Source organism: Oncorhynchus keta, chromosome 9 (assembly GCF_023373465.1).
Source record: "Oncorhynchus keta strain PuntledgeMale-10-30-2019 chromosome 9, Oket_V2, whole genome shotgun sequence".
In the NCBI taxonomy this organism is placed as follows: domain Eukaryota; kingdom Metazoa; phylum Chordata; class Actinopteri; order Salmoniformes; family Salmonidae; genus Oncorhynchus; species Oncorhynchus keta.
This window is the reverse complement of record NC_068429.1, coordinates 5,791,943-5,806,117: the sequence shown is the minus strand read 5'-3', so window position 1 is coordinate 5,806,117 and position 14,175 is coordinate 5,791,943. Positions and strand designations below refer to the sequence as shown.

Below are 14,175 nucleotides of genomic sequence, written 5' to 3'. Positions count from 1 at the left end.
TAGCTAACTGCTGGGTACTGACGTAGAGACCTGCCTGTCTAGCTAACTGCTGGGTACTGACGTAGAGACCTGTCTGTCTAGCTAACTGTTGGGTACTGATGTAGAGACCTGTCTGTCTAGCTAACTGTTGGGTACTGATGTAGAGACCTGCCTGTCTAGCTAACTGGTGGGTACTGATGTAGAGACCTGTCTGTCTAGCTAACTGCTGGGTACTGGTGTAGAGACGTGTCTGGGTACTATTACTGATGTAGAGACCTGCCTGTCTAGCTAACTGCTGGGTACTGATGTAGAGACCTGCCTGTCTAGCTAACTGGTGGGTACTGATGTAGAGACCTGTCTGTCTAGCTAACTGCTGGGTACTGATGTAGAGACCTGCCTGTCTAGCTAACTGGTGGGTACTGATGTAGAGACCTGCCTGTCTAGCTAACTGCTGGGTACTGATGTAGAGACCTGCCTGTCTAGCTAACTGCTGGGTACTGATGTAGAGACCTGTCTGTCTAGCTAACTGGTGGGTACTGATGTAGAGACCTGTCTGTCTAGCTAACTGGTGGGTACGGATGTAGAGACCTGCCTGTCTAGCTAACTGTTGGGTACTGATGGGTACTGATGTAGAGACCTGTCTGGGTACTATTACTGATGTAGAGTGTTTTGTTGTCTTCAAGAGATGTTGTTCCCTTCCCTTCTTTCTTCCTTCTCTTCTCTACCTAACTAAGGCTGTGTTCTCTTCTCTACCTAACTAAGGCTGTGTTCTCTTCTCCACCTAACTAAGGCTGTGTTCTCTTCTCTACCTAACTAAGGCTGTGTTCTCTTCTCTACCTAACTAAGGCTGTGTTCTCTTCTCTACCTAACTAAGGCTGTGTTCTCTTCTCTACCTAACTAAGGCTGTGTTCTCTTCTCCACCTAACTAAGGCTGTGTTCTCTTCTCTACCTAACTAAGGACCATGGGCAGCTGAAGGAGGCTGTGTTCTCTTCTCTACCTAACTAAGGCTGTGTTCTCTTCTCTACCTAACTAAGGCTGTGTTCTCTTCTCCACCTAACTAAGGCTGTGTTCTCTTCTCTACCTAACTAAGGACCCTGGGCAGCTGAAGGAGGCTGTGTTCTCTTCTCCACCTAACTAAGGCTGTGTTCTCTTCTCCACCTAACTAAGGACCCTGGGCAGCTGAAGGAGGCTGTGTTCTCTTCTCCACCTAACTAAGGCTGTGTTCTCTTCTCCACCTAACTAAGGACCCTGGGCAGCTGAAGGAGGCTGTGTTCTCTTCTCCACCTAACTAAGGCTGTGTTCTCTTCTCCACCTAACTAAGGACCCTGGGCAGCTGAAGGAGGCTGTGTTCTCTTCTCCACCTAACTAAGGACCCTGGGCAGCTGAAGGAGGCTGTGTTCTCTTCTCCACCTAACTAAGGACCCTGGGCAGCTGAAGGAGGCTGTGTTCTCTTCTCCACCTAACTAAGGACCCTGGGCAGCTGAAGGAGGCTGTGTTCTCTTCTCCACCTAACTAAGGACCCTGGGCAGCTGAAGGATGCTGTGTTCTCTTCTCCACCTAACTAAGGACCCTGGGCAGCTGAAGGAGGCTGTGTTCTCTTCTCCACCTAACTAAGGACCCTGGGCAGCTGAAGGAGGCTGTGTTCTCTTCTCCACCTAACTAAGGACCCTGGGCAGCTGAAGGAGGCTGTGTTCTCTTCTCCACCTAACTAAGGACCCTGGGCAGCTGAAGGAGGCTGTGTTCTCTTCTCCACCTAACTAAGGACCCTGGGCAGCTGAAGGAGGCTGTGTCGTGGGGAATGTAACAACCTTTTCATCTATATATCAAAACACCAGAGAGAGAATATCAAAACACCACAGAGAGAATATCAAAACACCAGAGAGAGAATATCAAAACACCAGAGAGAGAATATCAAAACACCAGAGAGAGAGAATATCAAAACACCAGAGAGAGAATATCAAAACACCACAGAGAGAATATCAAAACACCAGAGAGAGAGAATATCAAAACACCAGAGAGAGAATATCAAAACACCAGAGAGAGAATATCAAAACACCAGAGAGAGAATATCAAAACACCAGAGAGAGAATTTTCAAAACACCAGAGAGAGAATATCAAAACACCAGAGAGAGAATATCAAAACACCAGAGAGAGAATATCAAAACACCAGAGAGAGAATATCAAAACACCAGAGAGAGAATATCAAAACACCACAGAGAGAATATCAAAACACCACAGAGAGAATATCAAAACACCACAGAGAGAGAATATCAAAACACCAGAGAGAGAATATCAAAACACCAGAGAGAGAATATCAAAACACCAGAGAGAGAATATCAAAACACCAGAGAGAGAATATCAAAACACCAGAGAGAGAATATCAAAACACCAGAGAGAGAATATCAAAACACCACAGAGAGAATATCAAAACACCAGAGAGAGAGAATATCAAAACACCAGAGAGAGAATATCAAAACACCAGAGAGAGAATATCAAAACACCAGAGAGAGAATATCAAAACACCAGAGAGAGAATATCAAAACACCAGAGAGAGAATATCAAAACACCAGAGAGAGAATATCAAAACACCAGAGAGAGAGAATATCAAAACACCAGAGAGAGAATATCAAAACACCACAGAGAGAATATCAAAACACCAGAGAGAGAATATCAAAACACCAGAGAGAGTATATCAAAACACCAGAGAGAGAATATCAAAACACCAGAGAGAGAATATCAAAACACCAGAGAGAGAATATCAAAACACCAGAGAGAGAATATCAAAACACCAGAGAGAGAATATCAAAACACCAGAGAGAGTGAGACACCAATTGCCGAACAAACAGGTAAACATTTACATCATGCTAATTTGCAGCAGTTTACTATCATGAAAGCAATTTATATTGTTTAACAAAAGATCCTTAGTGAACTGCAAATGAGGCTTGGAATATTTAGTTAGTTTAAAGCAGCAACACAATTAATTTACACTTTTGATTTAAAAGTGCTAAAGAGCTTCCTCTTTATTTGTTTACAGAGAGAGTGACATCATTAGAGCTGTGTGTTGTGTTCAGAGAGTGACATCATTATAGCTGTGTGTTGTGTTCAGAGAGTGACATCATTAGAGCTGTGTGTTGTGTTCAGAGAGTGACATCATTAGAGCTGTGATAAGGAAGATAGGCTAGGGATTTACAGTAGCTATTGTTTATTACTGGGTAGATACAGTATAGTATATTCTAGAGGTTATTATTGGGTAGATACAGTATAGTATATTCTAGAGGTTATTACTGGGTAGATACTGGTCCTGTAGCTCAGTTGGTAGAGCATGGCGCTTGTAACGCCAGGGTAGTGGGTTCGATCCCCGGGACCACCCATACGTAGAATGTATGCACACATGACTGTAAGTCGCTTTGGATAAAAGCGTCTGCTAAATGGCATATATTATTATTATTATTATTACAGTATAGTATATTCTAGAGGTTATTATTGGGTAGATACAGTATAGTATATTCTAGAGGTTATTACTGGGTAGATACAGTATAGTATATTCTAGAGGTTATTACTGGGTAGATACAGTATAGCATATTCTAGAGGTTATTACTGGGTAGATACAGTATAGTATATTCTAGAGGTTATTACTGGGTAGATACAGTATAGTATATTCTAGAGGTTATTATTGGGTAGACACAGTATAGTATATTCTAGAGGTTATTACTGGGTAGATACAGTATAGTATATTCTAGAGGTTATTATTGGGTAGATACAGTATAGTATATTCTAGAGGTTATTACTGGGTAGATACAGTATAGTATATTCTAGAGGTTATTACTGGGTAGATACAGTATAGTATATTCTAGAGGTTATTACTGGGTAGATACAGTATAGTATATTCTAGAGGTTATTATTGGGTAGATACAGTATAGTATATTCTAGAGGTTATTATTGGGTAGATACAGTATAGTATATTCTAGAGGTTATTATTGGGTAGATACAGTATAGTATATTCTAGAGGTTATTATTGGGTAGATACAGTATAGTATATTCTAGAGGTTATTACTGGGTAGATACAGTATAGTATATTCTAGAGGTTATTACTGGGTAGATACAGTATAGTATATTTTAGAGGTTATTACTGGGTAGATACAGTATAGTATATTCTAGAGGTTATTATTGGGTAGATACAGTATAGTATATTCTAGAGGTTATTATTGGGTAGATACAGTATAGTATATTCTAGAGGTTATTATTGGGTAGATACAGTATAGTATATTCTAGAGGTTATTACTGGGTAGATACAGTATAGTATATTCTAGAGGTTATTATTGGGTAGATACAGTATAGTATATTCTAGAGGTTATTATTGGGTAGATACAGTATAGTATATTCTAGAGGTTATTACTGGGTAGATACAGTATAGTATATTCTAGAGGTTATTACTGGGTAGATACAGTATAGCATATTCTAGAGGTTATTACTGGGTAGATACAGTATAGTATATTCTAGAGGTTATTACTGGGTAGATACAGTATAGTATATTCTAGAGGTTATTATTGGGTAGACACAGTATAGTATATTCTAGAGGTTATTACTGGGTAGATACAGTATAGTATATTCTAGAGGTTATTATTGGGTAGATACAGTATAGTATATTCTAGAGGTTATTACTGGGTAGATACAGTATAGTATATTCTAGAGGTTATTACTGGGTAGATACAGTATAGTATATTCTAGAGGTTATTACTGGGTAGATACAGTATAGTATATTCTAGAGGTTATTATTGGGTAGATACAGTATAGTATATTCTAGAGGTTATTATTGGGTAGATACAGTATAGTATATTCTAGAGGTTATTATTGGGTAGATACAGTATAGTATATTCTAGAGGTTATTATTGGGTAGATACAGTATAGTATATTCTAGAGGTTATTACTGGGTAGATACAGTATAGTATATTCTAGAGGTTATTACTGGGTAGATACAGTATAGTATATTTTAGAGTTATTACTGGGTAGATACAGTATAGTATATTCTAGAGGTTATTATTGGGTAGATACAGTATAGTATATTCTAGAGGTTATTATTGGGTAGATACAGTATAGTATATTCTAGAGGTTATTATTGGGTAGATACAGTATAGTATATTCTAGAGGTTATTACTGGGTAGATACAGTATAGTATATTCTAGAGGTTATTATTGGGTAGATACAGTATAGTATATTCTAGAGGTTATTATTGGGTAGATACAGTATAGTATATTCTAGAGGTTATTATTGGGTAGATACAGTATAGTATATTCTAGAGGTTATTACTTGTAGATACAGTATAGTATATTCTAGAGGTTATTACTGGGTAGATACAGTATAGTATATTCTAGAGGTTATTACTGGGTAGATCAGTATAGTATATTCTAGAGGTTATTACTGGGTAGATACAGTATAGTATATTCTAGAGGTTATTACTCAAATAGTATATTCTAGAGGTTATTACTGGGTAGATACAGTATAGTATATTCTAGAGGTTATTACTGGGTAGATACAGTATAGTATATTCTAGAGGTTATTAGGGTAGATACAGTATAGTATATTCTAGAGGTTATTACTGGGTAGATACAGTATAGTATATTCTAGAGGTTATTACTGGGTAGATACAGTATAGTATATTCTAGAGGTTATTACTGGGTAGATACAGTATAGTATATTCTAGAGGTTATTACTGGGTAGATACAGTATAGTATATTCTAGAGGTTATTAGGGTAGATACAGTATAGTATATTCTAGAGGTTATTACTGGGTAGATACAGTATAGTATATTCTAGAGGTTATTACTGGGTAGATACAGTATAGTATATTCTAGAGGTTATTACTGGGTAGATACAGTATAGTATATTCTAGAGGTTATTACTGGGTAGATACAGTATAGTATATTCTAGAGGTTATTACTGGGTAGATACAGTATAGTATATTCTAGAGGTTATTACTGGGTAGATACAGTATAGTATATTCTAGAGGTTATTACTGGGTAGATACAGTATAGTATATTCTAGAGGTTATTACTGGGTAGATACAGTATAGTATATTCTAGAGGTTATTACTGGGTAGATACAGTATAGTATATTCTAGAGGTTATTACTGGGTAGATACAGTATAGTATATTCTAGAGGTTATTATTGGGTCACAGACACACACAGACCCACACAGACACAGACAGACAGACAGACAGACAGACAGACAGACAGACAGACAGACAGACAGACAGACAGACAGACAGACAGACAGACAGACAGACAGACAGACAGACAGACAGACAGACAGACAGACAGACAGACAGACAGACAGACAGACAGACACACACACACACACACACACACACACACACACACACACACACACACACACACACACACACACACACACACACTTCTCTCTCTCACACACCGCTTCCACAGCTTTGGAGGGACTATACATGAAGCTCTTGTGCCTCTACTCCTTGTCCAGACGTGTTTAACAGGTTTTAAGGCCAGACAGGAAGCCTGCTCATTAGCCGGTGTCTGTTCAGCCTACTTTACTCAATATTTCACTTCTCTCAAAGTGATGATCAACCAATACAGAAGAATAAACACTTCACAGTGAAAGGAGGGAGGGAGGGAGGGAGGGAGGGAGGGAGGGAGGGAGGGAGGGAGGGAGGGGGGGAGGGAGGGATCAGGGAGGGAGGGAGGGAGGGAGGGAGGGAGGGAGGGAGGGAGGGAGGGAGGGAGGGAGGGAGGGAGGGAGGGGGCGTAATGGAGGAGAATGGAGTGGAGGGAGGGAGGGAGGGAGGGAGGGAGGGAGGGAGGGAGGGAGGGAGGGAGGGAGGGAGGGAGGGAGGGAGGGAGGGAGGGAGGGAGGGAGGGGGCGTAATGGAGGAGAATGGAGTGGAGGGGGAGGGAGGGAGGGAGGGAGGGAGGGAGGGAGGGAGGGAGGGAGGGAGGGAGGGAGGGAGGGCCGTAATGGAGGAGAATGGAGTGGAGGGAGGGAGGGAGGGAGGGAGGGAGGGAGGGAGGGAGGGAGGGAGGGAGGGAGGGAGGGAGGGAGGCTCCTCTCTCTCTTTGTCCCAGAGGCCTGTCAGGCTACAGTACATAACTCGAGGCTGGGAGTTTACACTGAACATACTCTGCTTCTCACATTACCCCTGGGCCTGTTGCTCCTCTCTCTTCTACCCCAATCATAGACCCCTGGGCCTGTTGCTCCTCTCTCTTCTACCCCAATCATAGACCCCTGGGCCTGTTGCTCCTCTCTCTTCTACCCCAATCATAGACCCCTGGGCCTGTTGCTCCTCTCTCTTCTACCCCAATCATAGACCCCTGGGCCTGTTGCTCCTCTCTCTCTTCTACCCCAATCATAGACCCCTGGGCCTGTTGCTCCTCTCTGTTCTGCCCCAATCATAGACCCAAGTCCCTGGAGAGAAGAGAAAAGGGAACTCAGACAAGGCCCTCGTTACATTCCAGTGTCTTACTCTGTTCTGTTCTGCTCTGTTCTGCTCTATTCTGTTCTGCTCTGTCCTGCTCTGTCTTGCTCTGTTCTGCTCTGTCTTGCTCTGTCTTGCTCTGTCCTGCTCTGTCTTGCTGTCCTGCTCTGTTCTGCTCTGAGCTGCTGAATGAGTATGGCTGCACACACACACACACACACACACACACACACACACACACACACACACACACACACACACACACACACACACACACACACACACACACACACACACACACACACACACACACACACGCACGCGCGCGCGCACAGTGATTCCGTTTGCACTCCATTAAAATTCAAGTACGAACAGAAGTTAGGACCACTTCTATAACCTGATATTTCACCATGCTATTTACAATTCAGTCTTCAAGTTGGAGACCACTGGAATCACCCCATCTCTCTGCAGCAATTCACTGAACCAATTAGCTTGTTTAAGTGGTTAAAGTCATTGGTGTGACTGCTTGACTCCTCTCAACACACAAAGCAAAGGAAAACAACTTAATAAACGCAGAATTATTAGTTAATTGGCGTTTAAATGTTTAAATGGCTTCAAGCTGTTACAAGATGAACAGCAAAGAGATGATAAGAGGAACATTAGTGAGAAAATAAAGCCCTACTTAACATGATAACACTGAGGATACCTACTTAACATGGTAACACTGAGGATACCTACTTAACATGGTAACACTGAGGATACCTACTTAACATGGTAACACTGAGGATACCTACTTAACATGGTAACACTGAGGATACCTACTCAGCATGGTAACACTGAGGATACCTACTTAACATGATAACACTGAGGATACCTACTTAACATGGTAACACTGAGGATACCTACTTAACATGGTAACACTGAGGATACCTACTTAGCATGGTAACACTGAGGATACCTACTTAACATGGTAACACTGAGGATACCTACTTAACATGGTAACACTGAGGATACCTACTTAACATGGTAACACTGAGGATACCTACTTAACATGATAACACTGAGGATACCTACTTAACATGGTAACACTGAGGATACCTACTTAACATGATAACACTGAGGATACCTACTTAACATGGTAACACTGAGGATACCTACTTAACATGGTAACACTGAGGATACCTACTTAACATGGTAACACTGAGTATACCTACTTAACATGGTAACACTGAGGATACCTACTTAACATGGTAACACTGTGGATACCTACTTAACATGATAACACTGAGGATACCTACTTAACATGGTAACACTGAGGATACCTACTTAACATGGTAACACTGAGTATACCTACTTAACATGGTAACACTGAGGATACCTACTCAGCATGGTAACACTGAGGATACCTACTTAACATGGTAACACTGAGGATACCTACTTAACATGGTAACACTGAGGATACCTACTTAACATGGTAACACTGAGGATACCTACTTAACATGGTAACACTGAGGATACCTACTTAACATGGTAACACTGAGGATACCTACTTAACATGGTAACACTGAGGATACCTACTTAACATGGTAACACTAAGGTCTAAGAGCCAAGGAGGGATTCCTCTTCCTTAAGTTATTACACACACTGTCGATAAAACCAACAATACGCTCTCTCTCTCTCTCTCTCTCTCGCTCTTTACCTCTCTCACAGGTGACAGCATTCCCTCCAACATATGCCCCCCTAGGCACGACTATGACAACATAACCAACAAAAACAGGTCACAACTCCTGCAGCTCTGTCGCACGCTGGGTATGTACATAGTCAACGGTAGGGTTCGAGGGGACTCCTATGGTAGGTACACCTATAGCTCATCTCTTGGCAGTAGAACTGTAGACTACTTTATCACTGACCTCAACCCAGAGTCTCTCAGAGCGTTCACAGTCAGCCCACTTACACCCCTATCAGACCACAACAAAATTACAGTCTACTAGAACAGAGCAATACTCAATCATGAGGCATCAAAGCCAAAGGAACTGAGTAACATTAAGAAATGCTATAGATGGAAGGAATGCAGTTTGGAAACCTACCAAAAAACAATTAGGCAACAACAAATTCAATCCCTTTTAGACAATTTCCTGGGTAAAACGTTCCACTGTAATAGTGAAGGTGTAAACTTGGCAGTAGAAAATCTTAACAGTATATTTGATCTCTCAGCTTCCCTCCATCAAATCTAAAAATGTCAAATAGAAAACCAAAGAAAATGAACAACAATGACAAATGGTTTGATGAAGAAAAGCAAAAATCTAAGAAAGAAATTGAGAAACCTGTCCAACCAAGAACATAGAAACCCGGAAAACCTGAGTCTACGCCTTCACTATGGTGAATCACTAAAACAATACAGAAATACACTACAGAAAAAGAAGGAACAGCATGTCAGAAATCAGCTCAATGTAATTGAAGAATCCATAGACTCTAACTACTTCTGGGAAAATTGGAAAACACTAAACAAACAACAACACGAAGAATTATGTATCCAAAATGGAGATGTATGGGTAAACCACTTCTCCAATCGTTTTGGCTCTATAACAAAGACAGCAAAAACATATACATGATCAAATACAGATCTTAGAATCAACTATTAAAGACGACCAGAACCCACTGGATTCTACCACTGTGACTGACCCAAAATTATGGAAAGCTTTGACTATGTACAGACTCAGTGAGCATAGCCTTGCTATTGAGAAAGGCTGCCGTAGGCAGACATGGCTCTCAAGAGAAGACAGGCTATGTGCTCACTGCCCACAAAATGAGGTGGAAACTGAGCTGCACTTCCTAACCTCCTGTCCAATGTATGACCATATTAGAGAGACATATTTCCCTCAGATTACACAGATCCACAAAGAATTCGAAAACAAATCCAATTTTGATAAACTCCCATATCTACTGGGTGAAATACCACAGTGTGACACCACAGCAGCAAGATTTGTGACCTGTTGCCGCGAGAAAAGGGCAACCAGTGAAGAACAAACACCATTGTAAATACAACCCATATTTATGCTTATTTATTTTATCTTGTGTCCTTTACCATTTGTACGTTGTTAAAACACTGTATATTTATAATATGACATTTGTAATGTCTTTATTGTTTTGAAACTATTGTATGTTTAATGTTTTCTGTACATTTTTATTGTTTATTTCACTTTATATATTCACTTTATATATTATCTACCTCACTTGCTTTGGAAATGTTAACACATGATTCCCATGTCAATAAAGCCCTTGAATTGAATTAAATTGAATTGAATTGAGAAAGAGAGAGAAAGAGACAGAGAGCCAGAGAGAGAGAGAGAGAACAGTGACTAAGGTTCAGGGTAGAGTACTGGGTGGTAGCCGGCTAGTAACAGTGACTAAGGTTCAGGGTAGAGTACTGGGTGGTAGCCGGCTAGTAACAGTGACTAAGGTTCAGGGTAGAGTACTGGGTGGTAGCCGGCTAGTAACAGTGACTAAGGTTCAGGGTAGAGTACTGGGTGGTAGCCGGCTAGTAACAGTGACTAAGGTTCAGGGTAGAGTACTGGGTGGTAGCCGGCTAGTAACAGTGACTAAGGTGCAGGGTAGAGTACTGGGTGGTAGCCGGCTAGTAACAGTGACTAAGGTTCAGGGTAGAGTACTGGGTGGTAGCCGGCTAGTAACAGTGACTAAGGTTCAGGGTAGAGTACTATGTGGTAGCCGGCTAGTAACAGTGACTAAGGTTCAGGGTAGAGTACTATGTGGTAGCCGGCTAGTAACAGTGACTAAGGTTCAGGGTAGAGTACTGGGTGGTAGCCGGCTAGTAACAGTGACTAAGGTTCAGGGTAGAGTACCGGGTGGTAGCCGGCTAGTAACAGTGACTAAGGTTCAGGGTAGAGTACCGGGTGGTAGCCGGCTAGTAACAGTGACTAAGGTTCAGGGTAGAGTACTATGTGGTAGCCGGCTAGTAACAGTGACTAAGGTTCAGGGTAGAGTACTGGGTGGTAGCCGGCTAGTAACAGTGACTAAGGTTCAGGGTAGAGTACTGGGTGGTAGCCGGCTAGTAACAGTGACTAAGGTTCAGGGTAGAGTACTGGGTGGTAGCCGGCTAGTAACAGTGACTAAGGTTCAGGGTAGAGTACTGGGTGGTAGCCGGCTAGTAACAGTGACTAAGGTTCAGGGTAGAGTACTGGGTGGTAGCCGGCTAGTAACAGTGACTAAGGTTCAGGGTAGAGTACTATGTGGTAGCCGGCTAGTAACAGTGACTAAGGTTCAGGGTAGAGTACTATGTGGTAGCCGGCTAGTAACAGTGACTAAGGTTCAGGGTAGAGTACCGGGTGGTAGCCGGCTAGTAACAGTGACTAAGGTTCAGGGTAGAGTACTATGTGGTAGCTGGCTAGTGGGGACTGTGCAACAATCTTAGCCGGCTAGTAACAGTGACTAAGGTTCAGGGTAGTGTACCGGGTGGTAGCCGGCTAGTAACAGTGACTAAGGTTCAGGGTAGAGTACTATGTGGTAGCCGGCTAGTAACAGTGACTAAGGTTCAGGGTAGAGTACCGGGTGGTAGCCGGCTAGTAACAGTGACTAAGGTTCAGGGTAGAGTACCGGGTGGTAGCCGGCTAGTAACAGTGACTAAGGTTCAGGGTAGAGTACTATGTGGTAGCCGGCTAGTAACAGTGACTAAGGTTCAGGGTAGTGTACCGGGTGGTAGCCGGCTAGTAACAGTGACTAAGGTTCAGGGTAGAGTACTATGTGGTAGCCGGCTAGTAACAGTGACTAAGGTTCAGGGTAGAGTACTATGTGGTAGCCGGCTAGTAACAGTGACTAAGGTTCAGGGTAGAGTACTGGGTGGTAGCCGGCTAGTAACAGTGACTAAGGTTCAGGGTAGAGTACCGGGTGGTAGCCGGCTAGTAACAGTGACTAAGGTTCAGGGTAGAGTACTATGTGGTAGCCGGCTAGTAACAGTGACTAAGGTTCAGGGTAGTGTACCGGGTGGTAGCCAGCTAGTAACAGTGACTAAGGTTCAGGGTAGAGTACCGGGTGTTAGCTGGCTAGTGGGGACTGTGCAACAATCTTATGGCCTGGAGATAGAAGCTGTTTATCAGTCACTCGGTCCCAGCTTTGTACCTGTACTGACCTCGCCTTCTAGATGATAGTCTTCTTGGCCTTCCTGTGACACCGGGTGCTGTAGATGTCCTGGGGGGCATGCAGTGTGCCCCTGGTGATGCGTTGGGCTGACCACACCACTCTCTGGAGAGCACTGCGGTTGCGGACAAGACAATTGCTGTACCAGGCGGCGATACAGCCCGACAGGGTGCTCTCAGTGGTAGTGGTAGTGGTAGTGGTACCACTACCAGTGGTAGTGGTAGTGGTACTACCACTAGTGGTACCAGTACCACTACTAGTACTACCAGTGTTAGTGGTACTACTACCAGTGGCACTAACACTACTACTACCAGTACCACTACTACTACCACTACCAGTGGTACACTACTACCACTGGTACCACTACTACCACTACCACTACCATTAACACTACCACTACCACTAACACTAACACTACCACTAACACTAACACTACCACTTACCACTACCACTACCACTAACACTACTACTACCACTACCACTACCACTACCACTACCACTACCACTACAACTACCACTACCACTAACACTACCATTACCACTACCACTACCACTACCACTTCAACTACCACTAACACTACCACTACCACTACTACCACTACCACTACCACTACCACTAACACTAACACTACTACCACTACCACTACCACTACCACTAACACTACCACTAACACTACTACCACTACCACTAACACTACCACTACCACTACCACTACCACTACCACTACCACTACCACTACCACCACCACTACCACTACCACTAACACTACCACTACCACTAACACTACTACCACTACCACTACCACTAACACTACTACCACTACCACTAACACTACCACTAACACTAACACTACCACTACCACTACCACCACTACCACTACCACCACTACCACTACCACTACCACTACCACTACCACTACCACTACCACTAACACTACCACTAACACTAACACTAACACTAACACTACCACTACCACAACCACTACCACTACCACTACCACTAACACTACTACTACTACTACTACCACTACCACTACCATTAACACTACCACTACCACTACCACTACCACTACACTACTACTACCACTAACACTAACACTACTACTAACACTACTACTACCACTACTACTACCACTAACACTACTACCACTACTACTACCACTACTACTACCACTACCACTAACACTACTACCACTACCCCTAACACTACTACCACTACCACTACCACTAACACTACTACCACTACACTACTACTACCACTAACACTACTACTAACAATACTACTACCACTACTACTACCACTAACACTACTACCACTAACACTACCACTACCACTACCACTAACACTACTACTACCACTACCACTACCACTACCACTAACACTAACACTACTACTACCACTACCACTACTACTACCACTACCACTACCACTACACTAACACTACCACTACCACTACTACTACTACTACCACTACCACTACCACTACCACTACTACTACTACTACTACCACTACCACTACCATTAACACTACCACTACCACTACCACTACCACTACTACTACTACTACTACCACTACCACTACCATTAACACTACCACTACCA

At 42.7% G+C, this 14,175-nt stretch overlaps 1 protein-coding gene and 2 long non-coding RNA genes across 15 annotated transcripts in view; 1 reads left to right on the top strand and 2 right to left on the bottom strand.

Moving 5' to 3' along the window:
• LOC118379415 (transcription factor 4-like) overlaps window positions 1–14,175 on the bottom strand; it is a 439,744-nt gene that overhangs the window by 408,218 nt on the left and 17,351 nt on the right. The gene's annotated exons all lie outside the window — the stretch shown is intronic.
• On the bottom strand, window positions 405–1,921 carry LOC127931665 (uncharacterized). The gene is made up of 3 exons (XR_008142261.1): window positions 1,538–1,921; window positions 1,139–1,488; window positions 405–928 (listed from the first exon to the last, which is right to left on the bottom strand). It is a non-coding gene; the product is annotated as an uncharacterized LOC127931665 (long non-coding RNA).
• LOC127931670 (uncharacterized) lies at window positions 2,804–5,248 on the top strand. 2 transcript variants are annotated; one of them, XR_008142268.1, is made up of 5 exons: window positions 2,804–4,026; window positions 4,141–4,254; window positions 4,749–4,900; window positions 5,014–5,127; window positions 5,166–5,248. It is a non-coding gene; the product is annotated as an uncharacterized LOC127931670 (long non-coding RNA). The 2 variants fall into 2 exon arrangements; XR_008142267.1 differs by having other exon boundaries at window positions 4,293–4,900.